This window comes from Nicotiana tabacum, chromosome 17 (assembly GCF_000715075.1).
Source record: "Nicotiana tabacum cultivar K326 chromosome 17, ASM71507v2, whole genome shotgun sequence".
In the NCBI taxonomy this organism is placed as follows: Eukaryota; Viridiplantae; Streptophyta; class Magnoliopsida; order Solanales; family Solanaceae; genus Nicotiana; species Nicotiana tabacum.
In genome coordinates this window covers 143,316,433-143,332,389 of record NC_134096.1, presented here as the reverse complement: position 1 = coordinate 143,332,389, position 15,957 = coordinate 143,316,433, and positions in this window count along the sequence as shown.

Sequence of the window (15,957 nt, the reverse complement as noted above, 5' to 3'; positions counted from 1 at the left end):
TCTTTTGGGAACCTACGTTGGTCTGCGGTACAACATAGGAACCGGTTTTGCAGGCGAGCAGGTTACGGGTTAGGACTTCCCTCACTTCTAGTGCTATTGGTGAGCTCCGCTTTTGTTCGTGGAGTACTCCTTTGAGTCGTCATTATTTAGCTGTTTCTTTGTTGACTTAGAGAACTGGCCAGAAAATCTCATGTCCTGAGCAGTGCGTCAGTTTATCAGTAGAGGCTTCATAGACACAGTCGGTGGGTTAAGATTCAGATGTTTTTGATAATAACTTAGCAGTATTTCAGTAGTTATTACGAATAAAGTTTTGGAGTTGATTTATTTTAAATATTTAAATTAATCAAAAGTATTTGGTTAAAGTATTGCCTTGTTGCATATAAAGTTTGAAGTTATAATAGATTTGATAAGCACAGATGGTTCGCTCGGTCATGTTTAGTGATCGGGTGCCAGTCACGGCTTGTTTAGAAAATAGGTCGTGACAAACTTGGTATCAGAGCGTCAGGTTTATTGAGTCCTAGGGGTCTATGAAGCCGTGTTAGTAGAGTCATATTTATGGGTATGAAGCGCGCCATACTTATAAACAGGAGGTTACAAGCATTTAGGAAAAGTCTCATTTTTTTTCATACTTTAGATCGTGCAGTAGATCCTACCTCTAAGAAATTATCTAATGTATTTGTTTCTCCAAAACTCGTAGAAATGGCTCGTACTCGCAACTCTGACACTGATACTCAGGATGCTGCTCAAGAAACTATTGCGGCTCAAGGTAGAACTAAGAAGGCTTCAACTCAGAAAAGGAAGAGTAAATCCACAAAGGGGGTTCAAGTACCCCGGGTTGAACATGAAGAAGGGGTGAAGCATGATGATCCAGTACATCAGGATCCAATGCCGCCCCCAACAGCAGCTCCGGCTCAGACTGCTATATCTCCGGAGGTGGGTCAGATATTTAGTGCTGTCAACAGTGCTATGAAGATGTTTAAAGCCTTCATGGCCAACCAGAACGAGAGAAGAGATGAGATTCCACCTCAATCAAATAGACAGAACAATTCCGAGTCCTCAAGAGTGAATGAATTTTTGAAGTTGAGTCCTCTATTGTTCCATGGTTCTATAGCTGATGAAGATCCAATGTTGTGGCTGAAGGGTGTCAAGAAAGCCCTCCAGCGATGAAGGCATTTGATGATAAAGTTGTGGAGCTGGCTGCTTACCAGCTTAGAGATGTGGTCGGCGCTTGGTTTGAGATGTGGGAAAAGGAAAGAGATGAAGATGATGGTCCACCTACTTGGGAAGAATTTGAAGAGGCCTTCATGGCTAACTTTATCCCGGAAGAGGATAGGGAAGCTAAGGCTACAGAGTTCGAACAACTCAAGTAAGGGAATAAACGTGTGCAAGAGTACTATATGGAATTCATAAGGTTAGCTAAGCATGCTCTTTACATGGTTAAGACAAAAAAAGCAAAGATTCGCAGGTTTGTTGGCAGTTTGGCTTACCACATTAAGGATACTACATCAGTTGCAGCGGTAGGGATGACAGCCTTCTCCTCTGTTGTGGGATTCGCCAAGCACTTAGAAAAAGACAGACAACAAAGGAGAGAAGAAAGAGAGCATAACAAGAAAGGCCGGACAACGGGCAAGTTTGCGGAGGTGGAAGGGATTCCTCTAATAAGGAGTCATTAGCACCAGCTCAATCCAGTCATCAGTCAGGTGGTGGGTCTTCCTTCAAACGTACTCAGAGTTATGGAAACCAGTCTCGCTAGAATTAGAATTTTAGGACATCATCCTCACATAGCCAGAGTCATGCTGAGCAACATTCACAACAACAAGGTCTTTGTGGAACATGTAAGCGGCAACATTCAGGTCAGTGCAAGCTCGGGTTTCATGGTTGCTATCATTGTGGAGACATTGGTCATATAAAGGCCAACTGCCCAAAGTTGCGACGTAATTTCAGTGGGGGATCAACTCGTCCTTCTAGTTCCTTAGCTACTGCAGTTGCACCACCTCAGGCTCGTGGTTCTCATAATCAGACCGGGCATGGGGCAGGCAGAGGTGCAGAACGAGTTACTCAGGGAGGGGGACAATCCCGTTTGTTTGCTACACTTGATCGTCAGAGTGCAGAGGCATCTGCAGAAGTTATTACAGGTATACTTCTAGTCTGCTTACATAATGCTTTTGCCATAATTGATCCAAGTTCAACGTTTTCGTACGTGATTCCATACTTTTCAATTAACCTCGGGCTAGAACCTGAACAGCTTAGTGAGCCATTCCTAGTATCTACTTTAGTTGGCGAGTCAGTGAAAGTCACAAGAGTCTATAAAGGTTGTATAGTTTCAGTCCAAGGTCGCAGCATCAAGGCCGATCTCATAGAGTTAGAAATGGTGGATTTCGATGTGATCATGGGTATGGATTGGTTATCTTCCTGCTATGCCATATTGGATTTTCGTACCAAGTTAGTCAGGTTTCAATTTCCAAATGAAGAAATCTTAGAGTGGAAGGGTAGTTCATCATCGCTTGTAGGTAAGTTTATTTTTTACCTTAAAGCACAACGAATGATCAGTAAGGGGTGTCTCGTCTATTTGGCTCACATCATTAATCCAGAATCAGAACCACCAGCTCTTCACTCTGTGCCAGTTGTTAGAGAATTTCCAGAAGTTTTCCCAGATGACCTTCCCGGACTTCCTCCTGAAAGAATCATAGATTTTGGCATCGATCTCATGCCAGGCACTCAACCCATATCTATACCTCCTTATAGGATAGCTCCAGCAGAACTTAATGAGTTGAGAGAACAGTTGAAAGACCTTCTTGACAAGGGCTTCATCAGGCCGAGTGTTTCACCGCGGGGTGCCCCGGTCCTGTTTGTCAAGAAGAAAGATGGGTCCCTCAGAATATGCATCGACTATGGGCAGTTGAATAAAGTTACCATTAAGAACAAGTACCCACTGCCAAGAATTAATGATTTATTTGATCAACTTCAGGGTGCAAAGTACTTTTCAAAAATAGACTTGAGGTCGGGGTACCATCAGTTGAGAATCAGAGAAGAGGATATATCTAAAACAGCCTTTAGAACTCGCTATGAGCACTATGAATTTCTAGTGATGTCCTTCGGGTTGACAAATGCTCTAGCTGCATTCATGGACCTCATGAATAGAGTTTTCAAACCATTCCTTGATACCTTTATTATCGTGTTTATAGACGATATTTTGGTATACTCTAAGAGAAAGGATGAGCATGCAGACCACCTTAGGATAGCCTTGCAGACCTTGAAGGAGAATGAGCTTTACGCCAAGTTTTCAAAATGTGAGTTCTGGTTGCAGTCAGTGGCATTCTTAGGCCACGTGGTATCTAGTGAAGGCATAAAAGTAGACCCTCAGAAGACAGAAGCAGTCAAGAACTGGCCAAGGCCTACAACGCCAACCGAAATCAGAAGTTTCTTGGGGTTGGCTGGATACTATAGAAGGTTTGTAGAGGGATTTTCCTCACTTGCAGCTCCATTAACTAAGTTGACCTAGAAAGCAGTTAAGTTCCAGTGGTCAGACGCTTGTGAGCAGAGTTTTCAAGAGTTAAAGAAGAGGTTGACCACTGCACCTGTGTTAACCTTGCCGACAGGTTCGGGTGGATTCACAGTGTATTGTGATGCCTCTAGAGTGGGTCTTGGTTGTGTTCTTATGCAAGATGAAAAAGTTATTGCTTATGCTTCCAGGCAGTTAAAGAATCATGAAAAGAACTACCCCACTCACGACTTGGAACTTGCAAAGGTGGTATTTGCATTAAAGATATAGCAACACTACCTTTATTGCGAGCATTCTGAAGTGTTTACGGATCATAAAAGCCTCCAGTACATTTTCAAGCAAAAAGAATTAAATTTGAGACAAAGAAGGTGGCTCGAGCTATTGAAAGATTATGACATCAATATCCTTTATCACCCGAGCAAAGCTAATGTGGTAGCAGATGCACTTAGTAGGAAGTCAATGGGTGTCTTGGCCCATCTTGCAGTACAAAGGCGATCTTTGGGTCGAGAAATTCAAAAACTAGCAAATGATGGGATTAGATTGGATGAGACCGAAGAAAGAGGTATAACTGCTTATGCCTTAGCGCAATCCTCCCTTGTTGCGCATGTTAAGGCTAAGCAAGACGAAGATCCGTACTTAGTGAAGTTAAAAAAAGGAGTCAGAAACAAAGAATCACTGTTTTCACTCTAGGAAGTGACGGAGTTTTGAAGTTGAATGATCGGTTATGTGTGCTTGATGAATATGGTCTTAGAAAGGCCATAATGGAAGAAGCAAACAACTCGAGGTACTCTATCCACCCAGGTGCTACCAAAATATATCTGGACTTGAAAGGGTTGTATTGGTGGAAAGGCATGAAGAAGCAAGTAGCAGATCATGTGGCTAAATGTTTGAATTGCCAGCAAGTCAAAGCCGAGCATCAGAGGCCTGGTGGCCTAGCTCAAGATATAGAAATACCACAGTGGAAATAGGAGATGATTAATATGGATTTCGTATTAGGTCTACCTCGCACATACCGTAAGCATGATTCAATTTGGGTTATTGTAGACCGACTGACAAAGTCCGCGCATTTCCTACCAGTAAAGACGACAGATTCCGCAGAGCAGTATGCGCAGTTGTACGTCAAAGAAATAGTCCGATTGCATGGTACTCCAGTTTCAATCATATCTGACAGAGGCCCTCAGTTCACGGCGCATTTTTGGAAGGCATTTAAGAAAAGATTAGGTACCAAGATCAATTTGAGCACTGCTTTCCATCCACAGACCGATGGCCAGGCAAAAAGGATCATTCAGACACTCGAAGATATGCTGCGAGCATGTGTTATAGATTTTGGAGGTAATTGGGATGATCACTTGCCACTTATAGAATTTGCTTATAATAACAGCTATCAGGCCAACATTGGTATGGCTCCTTATGAAGCGTTGTATGGGCAAAGATGTAGGTCTGCAGTGGGTTAGTTTGAACCAGCAGAGGTGCCATTGATTGTTCCAGAGTTTGTTTGTGAGGCGTTAGAGAAAGACTGAAAATGGCTCAGAGTCGTCAAAAGTCCTATTCTGACTAGAGGCATCGTGACTTAGAGTTCATGGTTGGTGACAAGGTGTTTTTAAAAGTTTCACCAATGAAAGGAGTTATGAGGTTTGGTAAGAAAGGAAAACTTAGTCCTAGATTTATCGGACCTTATGAAATTCTAGAAAAGAAAGGAAACGTGGCTTATGAGCTAGTGTTGCCCGTTGAGTTGTCCTCTGTTCATCCTGTCTTTCATGTGTCTATGCTTAGAAAGTACATTCATGATGAGTCATATATAATACCTGCCGATACCATAGAAATTAAAGAAGGCTTGACTTATGAAGAGGTACCTATAGAAATTCTCGATAGGCATGTAAGAAAGTTGAGAACAAAAGATTTAGCATCGGTAAAAGTTGTGAAGTAATCATGATTCAAAAGAGGCTACGTGGGAGGTCGAGGAGGATATGAGGAAGAAATATCCATATTTATTTGAGGAAAAAGGTATGTGAACCTAAGTTTGGTTTGGCATTTATATTGTAATTATTAAATACAAGTTAGCATGTGTTTATGTCCTTACTAGATTATACTTAGTTGTTGAAGTAATTTAGTTTCTGTCAGAATATATTTAGTTATTAAATAATTTAGTACCATGCCAGAGTAGATTTAATTCATTAAAGTGATTTACTTTTGCTGAAGTATTGTGCTTTAGATTTTGGTTGGTTATTGTGGTACCTCCTTGCCGGAGTGTGAGTAATTAGTTTATGAGCTGTGTATGGTGCCTATGAATGGCCTGTTATGGTATATTTGATTGTTGTTGGTTTAGTTGTGTGGTATTGGTAACAGGGATATCTTTTTTTTGATAGTCCAATTTACAAGGGAAATTCTGCCGAAATTTTTGAAAATTTAGGGAGTTAGCCAAAATTTTGAGTCCCTTGGAAGAGTGAGTAGTGCTAAGAAAGGTTCAAGGACCTAAGGAGTGATTGTTAGCTCAAGAATAAGGCCCTAACAACATTCGAGCACGAATGTTTTTAAGGAGGGAAGATTGTAACACACCTCAAATCTATAAAAGTTTCAAGACACGCTAAATATAGAATATATTTTATTTTTTCATAATCTTAAATTATACTTCTATTACGGATTTAAATCCTTGTGATTGATTTTTGAGTTATTTTTTTATTTATAAATAATTGGATATACAATTAGAGAAATATTAATAATTTTAATATTATTAATTATTAAAAGTGGATATCATTAATTATTAGTTAAGTGAAAACAAAACAAAACAAAAATAAATAAATAAAAGCAATAAAACAAAACAATAGGGGGACAAACCTACAAGCCCATAAAGGGCTGTTGGAACCAAAAAGGATTGAAAAATCCTTTATACGAAAACAGAAGAGCCTTCTGTTCATTCTCACGAACAGAGAACCTCGAAACGGAGGCAGCAATTCCAACGAATTATTTTACGCAGACAACACGAAAATTCTAGGCTTCTTTACAAATAACTAGTTCTTGAATGCAGGTATGTAAAATTTCTTATTCTCAACTATCCTGCAGTATAAGAATTGGATAGTTAATTCCCTTATTTCTCTATATCAACAATAAATCTCATATTTAGGTATGAAACTTTGAAATTAATTAAAATGCACTGGTTGTTGTAGAATCAATTATTTGACGGGTATAAATTGGACTGGGGCCTACGTATTGCCTCGAAAAGTTTTGAGGTGAGTTGATATAACCCTTTACTAAAGTGGTTTAACTCACAAAAGCACACATACAAGGTGTTTTATGAATTGCTTAAAAGAGTTTATATGTACTTAATTGGAGCGAGTGAGTACCTATTAACTTAGAATTGTTCTAGCTAAAGTTTAGATGATTTATTATAATACATGTGCATAAATTTTCAGATTTTTGTGTTATTCTTATATGCCATTTTCATGTTGAAAATTCATGAAGGAGCAAGAATCTTTAGATATACTTTTGAATATTTATTTCATTCTTATACCATGCTTTACAATTAAGGATACTAGTATGAGTATGTATAGGATGTTTCGGAAAAGATTTAGACTTGAAAAGTCACAAGAAGAAGTTTTAGAAAGAAAAGATTTTTTTTTTGGGATTATCCTCTATTCTGAGAAGGGGTCATCGTCCATGCCGAGGGTCCTGACCAAGGCGTTGACTTTCTGAAACTACTTGTGCCAAAGTAGGGAGCACACAAGCCAGGGGTCTCGTTGCTGAGAATTTGCCTAGCCAAACTAAGGTATGGCACATGAGTGCTGAGAACCATGAAGCGAGTGGCACCTCGTGGGTTAGGCCTATTCGATCAGGTTGGGATCAAACCCGTGCCGATCACACTGTGACTGAGACAGAATTAAGTCAGGATAGTTAGAACTCCCAAAGTATAAAGTAAAGTATTTTTTTTTTAAAAGAAAAAGAAAAGAATTTCTTTTAGAATATTCATAAACTGCTATTATGCAATTATTTTAGAATTGTTCTTATAAGCTTTATGTTTTACATGCATTTAGAATCTTTGCTCGTAATGTATATGTTATTAAAGTTTCGTCCCCTGTCGTTGAGACTCACTGAGTACAATGGATGGTACTGACGTTCTCTTTTGGGAACCTACGTTGGTCTGCGGTACAACATAGGAACCGGTTTTGCAGGCGAGCAGGCTACGGGTTAGGACTTCCCTCACTTCTAGTGCTATTGGTGAGCTCCGCTTTTGTTCGTGGAGTACTCCTTTGAGTCGTCATTATTTAGCTGTTTCTTTGTTGACTTAGAGAACTGGCCAGGAAATCTCATGTCCTGAGTAGTGCGTCAGTTTATCAGTAGAGGCTTCATAGACACAGTCGGTGGGTTAAGATTCAGATATTTTTGATAATAACTTAGCAGTATTTCAGTAGTTATTACGAATAAAGTTTTGGAGTTGATTTATTTTAAATATTTAAATTAATCAAAAGTATTTGGTTAAAGTATTGCCTTGTTGCATATAAAGTTTGAAGTTAGAATAGATTTGATAAGCACAAATGGTTCGCTCGGTCATGTTTAGTGATCGGGTGCCAGTCACGGCTTGTTTAGAAAATGGGTCGTGACAATCAATGCCAAAACGAAAAGGAAGGAAAAACGATAATCCAGGCTAGAGCTAGTTACTCCCCGTAGCAAGAACAATATTATAAATGACACTGTATAGCCGTTATAAAAATAATAGCCAAAAAAATATATTAAATTTGTATATTTTTTGTATATATATATATATACATTCTGTATGTTATATACAAAAATTATAGTACAAGTTTTATACACTTTCGGTTACCAATAAATAGTTTCTGGCACGATTTAAAAGTGATAACACCCCTTCAAATGACGAGTTAAATTCATGTATAGTCACTAACTTTACCCACTATAACAGTAGAGTAACAAAACTATTTTTGACTCATTAAAGTAATTGAATTATGTATGAATTGCTCGAACAACAATAACAACAAGCCCAGTAATTTCTCACAAGTGGGATCTGGGGAGGGTAAGATGTACGCAACGTTACCCTACCCTGGAAGGGCAGAGAGACTGTTATGAATTGCTCCAAAAAAAAAAAAAAAAAAGAACGGGAGCTGCAAGTCCTGTTCAGGCATCAAACATCCACTATAAACTGCAAATCTGATCTATAGTAAAACCAAAATTAATAGGCTCTAAAAAATTTCTATTTCCCCAGTCCAGTCTAGGAACCAGCTGAACTAGAAGCCATGGTATTTGATTTTGCTATACAAAAGTAAGTCATAACTGTACTAATCCCATCTAAGAAGGGTAAAACAAATGTGGCCAGGTTTATGATAAGAGCACCCTTGGACAAAAATGAATGTCACATCTAAGGTTGGTGAATACTATACAACAGCTATTTAAAGAATAAAAAGAATGATGAGACACAAGTTTGCTCTGCCATATTGTAAGGACCTTAACCCTCCATTACGAAAAAGCAAAAGTCGACCAGAGATCGATACCAGCCATATAGTGGAAACGATACTACTGCTGAGTATCCGAGGCCTCTTTAAAATCAACCTCGTACACAGGGGAGCTTTATCATTAAACGCATCTGTGACGATTATCAAGTTCGGTGCAAAGGAAGTTACTTCGTTATTTCATGACAAAGTGTCTCAACGGGAAACGTTGTAAGGGTCAAACGGTCAAAACAAACCATGCTTATATTGTTGGCCCGAGCCCTGACGCAAAACATGAATCCATGTATAATGACCTGCAAAGAAAGCTCTCTTCTTTATTGATATTCTATGTTCAAGATTTATTATGCAAACAGGATCGAGTTCGAATCATTCGCTCGACTGCCAAGCCTACGGGTTACCTTTATTTCGAGTTCGAGCAAGCACTCACTTGACTATGAAGTATTTCGATACATAAGCTTCCAAAGTCAGCCTGTGCAACATAGATTTCCACACTCTTCTCAGATAGCCTATAGTATATCCACCACAACTTTTTGTACACAACTCCAAATGATAATGGTTTACTTTTCTGAATACTACACATCAAGAGCTACAACTTTCATTTGCTGCTCATCTTCAAATTCCTTATATATTGCTAGATATAAGCTTCCAAAGTCAGCCTTATGCAACAGAGATTTTCAAAATCTTCCCAGACAGCCTATAGTTTATTCACCATACCTTTTTGTAAATAACTCCAAATAACAAATGGTTTACTTTTCTAATAACTAGACATCAAGAGCTACAACTTTCATTTTTGGATCATCTCCAAATTCTTTATAGATTGCGAGATATAAGCTTCCAAAGTCGGGTCAGTGCAGCAGAGATTTTGTTCTACGCGATCGCGAAAGAGCTTCCGCGATCGCAATTCACAAGGCCCCAAACTGCTGTTTGCTCTTCGCGAACGCGACCAAATGTTCGCGATCGTGATGCACACCTCTATAGGCAGAAACCAGCAATTAAAAATGGCCTAGAAATTATCCGAAACCACCCCGAAACTCACCCGAGTCCTTCGGGACCTCAACCAAATATACCAATAAGTCCTAAAACATCATACGAACTTAGTCGAAACCTCGAATCACATCAAACAATGCTAAAACCACGAATCGCACCTCAATTCAAGCCTAACGAACTTTGAACTTTCAAATTCTATATCTTGTGCCGAAATACATCAAATCAATTCGGAATGACTTCAAATATTTCACACGAGTCATAAATGACATAACGAAGCTATTCCAATTTTCAGAATCGGATTCCGACCTCGATATCAAAAAGTAAACCCCCGGTCAAACTTCCCAAAAATTCAACTTTCGGCATTTCAAGCCTAATTCCACTACAGACATCCAAATAATTTTTCGGATACGCTCCTAAGTCCAAAATCACCATACAGAGCTATTGGAATCATCAAAACTCTATTCCGGTGTCGTTTACACATAAGTCACCATCCGATCAACTATTTTAACTTAAGCTTCCAACATGAAATTTATTCTTCCAACATGAGATTTATTCTTCCAAGCTAACTCCGAAATACCTTAAAACTAAAACTGACAATTCACATAAGTCATAATACCTCGTAGGAAGTTATTCAAGACTTCAAATAGTTGAAAGGAGCGTAAATGCTCAAAACAACCGGTCGGGTCATTACAATCTTCCCCACTTAAAGATACATTCATCTTCGAACGTGTCAAGAGTTATTCCTAAACCTTTAAATCACTGTTCCTCCTTACCATGCATATACCTGGGGTGATCCCACATCACCCTATTCTATATAGGATAGACAACATAACACAACTGAAAATCATTAATTTAACCTTAGCCCAAAACTTGGAGCCCAATTTCTAACACCCAGAATTTTTTCCAAGATCTAAATCTCACATACCGTATAAGTCTGAACAAGCTGTATCAAGCCATAGCCATAACCCCAGATATAATCACATTACATACTACACAACTCATATGCTCGCAGCACCATTCCCGATCACAATCATAGTAATTACTCCAAACCAACCAAGTACAAGAATTAAAACCCCGCATTCGACAGAACCTCATTCCAAAACCTTCGTACACTGCTAATGATGAAAGAAACAATCAAAAACTCATAACCACTCATCAGATCAACTAGCCATGGAGCTCTCTCGCCCCAACCAGAGCCATAATCCTCTCGAATATACCATAATCAATCCTGATAGTACCCATTCTAGGTCCAATGACCTTATATTATTAAATAAAACTATCCCACAGACACGCCACATCAATATAACTCCAGCCACCACTGCACAATTAGTGTACCCAAATATGGGAGATGTCTCAAGGAAGAGAACCATATTGGAAGTTCAACAAGCACCACTACAACTGTAATGTTATAAGTTCATTATATATAATAGAACCAAGACACACAAATTTAATAACAGTAACCAACTCTTCTAGAGCTCACATTAACATCACTCGCACGGACAACTCACGTGCTATAGTATCAATATCTGGACCTGTACGGACAACTCACGTGTCAATAATATAAATATCTGGACCCGCACAAACAACTCACGTGCCAAAAGTATCAGTACATGGATCCGCAGGGACAACTCACGTGCCAATAACATAATGCGCCTGGCATGGTCACAGGCCTCTAATCCAAGCATATCATACAGGAGAAATCAAATAAGTACACATGAACCATCGTAACTGATCACAACTCCTGCACTCGCATGGCTATCATATCCTTCATGTACGATCATCCCACTAGGAATATTTCCATAATTCCTCTATGCCCCATATCAATAACTCGTATATCAGTAGTCTATTAACTAGGTGAGTATCACAATACCTATGGCATCCGAAAGTCAGAACACAATGCGCCTTTTGTAATGTGCACCCTTCTCAGGGATTACCGCGCAGTTATAACATTCATCTAAATATGTGAAGCTGACCATGCTATCCAACATTCGTTACCTTCTCTTCAAGACTGAACTGTCACCTTGTACATGTAAATCCTAATCCCGCACAACACACCACATCTATTATGCCATCATGTGACAAGCACAAGAATCCCATTAATAACTCTGAGTCACTAGCAAATTATATACTCGGTTAGTTAGAAACCTTCCTCTTGCTTCCTTCCAGGTGGAAATCACAATACACAACACGTTTCCCACACCAGTAGAAAATATCCGATTCAAACTATGGTAGAAACCATCAAGAACGCTTTGAAATCCATCTGCACATAACCAAGCTATTAGAACTAAATTCCTCTAACTCGACCAAACCACGTAGTTCATCAAAACCCAAGAATATTGCCACCAAAACATCTGTAGAGTCTCACCACATCATAATTACCCCTATAAATACCACAACCGAAACGCCCACTTTGAAAATACCTTATTTGAGTCTAAGGCCATTTCATTCACCTTCCTAATACCGAAATATAAAATCCATAATGATATACAAAAATGCCACAAGTCTCGACACCATCCAACTTAAATCTCAGATTTTAGCCATAAACAAATCCGCCAAAAATTCTCAATTGTTACATATTAATCTCGAATCCATTAGAACTTTATCGAGAGTCACCCCCTTTATTCAAATCCACATTGCACCGCCCAAATGGGCCAAAAGACACGTGCCCCATTAGCACAACAACACTCAAAAAAGTAACTCTACTTTAATACCACCTATCAAATTCATACTCTGTGCGCACTACATCATTCACAACTTATCCCACGATTTTCATATACTCATAAAGCGCAATATAACCCGTATCCATAAATTTCCTTACTCAAGTCATTCTCGAACTCCACCTCTACAAGTCATCACTGATTCCCAAGTATACTTCAGACCAAAACAAAACATTTAACACATAACCATAAATTGAATTGTCAATAGCAGGCTCCCCCACTTGGCCAAAGCCATAGATTAAAATACTCGATAACTCACAATACCCATACTTTATTACTGCCTTAATACCGCAGTCAGTTCAAGGAAAATTCTTCTCAAGCTCAAGACACACCAACCATAAAACACCTCAATCGTCCGCTAATCTCGCATTCTTTCTCATAACACTCAAGTCAACTTTCGTAACCTATTTCAAATTCAAGTCTCAACACATACACCCCGCTGGCAGAAAAGAACCTCTTTATTCACATCATAAGGAACTCACTTACATAAATTACTTCGCAGGAGATAACCCACATGTTTAGTCTCAAATTGGCATCTTGTTATACCCTTTCGCAACCACAATTACTATGAAATCACTTAATCTTTCTGAGTCCAAACTCATTAACCACACAGGAGAATTTAATTTGCCCCAAAATTTAACAACATGAAAGATATTTCAAAACATTCACACTCGAGATTGTACGTCACATCAAAATGAAAATAAAGCACCTAATGGCCTTCCTTTACATTTCAAGGAAGTACTTCTCGTCACATTCAAATCGTCTTAACACATCCCGCAGTTATATCATACTCATCACAAAGCCATTCCACCGCTCATCGAGCCACAAATTCCACTCGTAGGGACATTACCAGACATATGAGTCCAAATGTACAGGTTACAATTGAAGCTACTGAGCCTAAGCCGCGGTCTAAACCTGGCCTCAAGTCCTCCAGACTGGCCCATCACCAAAACACAGAATACACATCTTGAACCTCGTTTATAGAATCACAAGCCGGCGATGCACAGCTGATACCGAGTGCTCATATGCGCATACGAAATGTGTGAAAAGAATTCAAAGAGTTATGTTTCAAGCTGAATCAATTCTGCACGATAGAATACAAGAAAGTGAAATTTTCCTAAGGGTTCGGCAGCCTCTCAAAGATAAGTGCAGATTTCTCCGTACCGATCCGCAAGACCCTACTAAACCTGATCATGATTCGTGAGACCTATGTCATCTAAAGCTCTGATACCAACTTGTCACGACCCAAAATCTCACCTGTCATGATGGCGCCTATCTCAATACTAGGCAAGCTAACAATCTCAATAAACTCCTATATCTTTTATGTTTAAAAATAAAATGATTAAATTCAGCGGAAGAAAATTCACAAATACATATATAAACACTCCTAAAACCCGATGTCACTGAGTACATGAGCATCTAAATGAATACAAAGTCTGACTGGTAAAAATCACTGCCTGAAATATAGAACAGTACAATAACTAAACATGAAGGGAATCAAGTATGCGGTTTTCAAGCAGCTACCTTGATAGTCTCCAACGGATAATACAACTTGTACATCAAGTGCCCAAATATCACAACATTTTACAAATTGCACATCAAGTGCTCAAATCATACAACATATCACAAATTGCACATCAAGTGCTCAAATCGTTGTTATCAGCTTCCATTGTCTTTGTTATTGCCATTATACCGTTGTTTGGCTATATTCTGCACTACCCGGGTTTCCGATCCTAACAAATTGGTATCAGAGCCGGATCTAACCGGGTTAGTTTCAATAGCCAAAATAACTCTAACAAAGACCTATGTTGAGAAATTTGATCGAAGTGCAAACTTCGGAATTTGGCAATTAAAGATGGAAGCTATCCTAATTCATGATGACTTAGACTTGGCGTTACAAGGAAAGGAGAAGAAGCCGGATAAAATGACGGATGAAGAGTTTGCCATCATAGACAAAAAGGCAAAAGCAGGTATCATTTTAAATCTCTCAAATGAGGTTTTATGTGAAGTTTATGTAGAAACCACAGCTAAAGGTATGTGGAAAAAATTGAAAACCTTATATATGAAGAGGACAGTGGAAAATAGACTTTACCTGAAGCAGAAGCTTTACACAATTCGTATGGGTGAAGGTACCTCTATTCTCTCTCATCTTGACACTTTCGATTCCATTCTTATGGATTTGATTAATATAGATGCTGAAATTAAAGACGAGGATCAAGCCGTGTTACTGCTTTGTTCTCTACCCCCATCTTTTAAGCATATAAGAGATACTATATTTTATGCAAAGGATAATATCTCTTATAAGGATATTAAATCTATTTTAAAATCAAAAGAATAGATAGATAGTGATATTACTGGGGAAGCTAGTGGAACTCAAGCGAAAGTTGGCTTGTTTGTTAGGGGTAAATCCGACTCCATATCCAGATACAATAATTTAGAGTGTCGCTATTGTCATAAGAAAGGTCACAATATCTCTGAATGCTATAAGCTGAAAAATAAAGAAAAGCATAAGGAAAGGAAAAATGAGCACAAAAATACTGACACTGTCGAAGCAAGTGTAGCAACTGATGAGATTGAAGGAACTATATTTTTAGCAACTGAAACTAGTTTCAGATTAGACAATAAGTGAATTTTAGATTCCGGTTGTTCATATCATATGTGTCCTAGCAGGGACTTGTTTTCTACATATGATTCAGTTGCAGGTGGAGTTGTCCAAATGGGTAACAATGTTACTTGCAACGTTATTGGCAAAGGTACAATTCGGTTTAGAATGCACGATGATGTGGTGAGAACTCTCACCGATGTTAGATATGTTCCTGAGTTGAAGAAAAATCTCATATCTTTGGGAACTTTAGAATCCCTTGGGTGCAAATTCACTAGTGAAGGTGGAGTTTTAAAAGTTTTTCAAGATGCTCTTGTAATCATGAAAGCACACAGATCTGGTTCGTTGTATACTTTATTGAGCTCCACTGTTATAGGCCATACTGCAGTTTTGGTATCAAACAACTTGTCTGATTTTGATGGCATTAAATTTTGACATATGCCCATTGAGGCTTTTGCGGAGAAGGTGAAGCAAATTTACTATATCAGCCAAAATTAGGCCAAGGTGGAGATTTGTAAAAGGTGGCCTTATTTTTAGGCTTTTTATTTGTGAGCTTTGTTGGCACATTTGGAGCCTTTTATTTAAGGCCTTGTTGGCCAAATAAATGGCCTTGTATTTTGAGAGGATGTGGCCAATTGTTGGCCAAGCATTTCTTTCTTCTCTTTCTATATAAGAGGAGTTTCTCCTCATTTG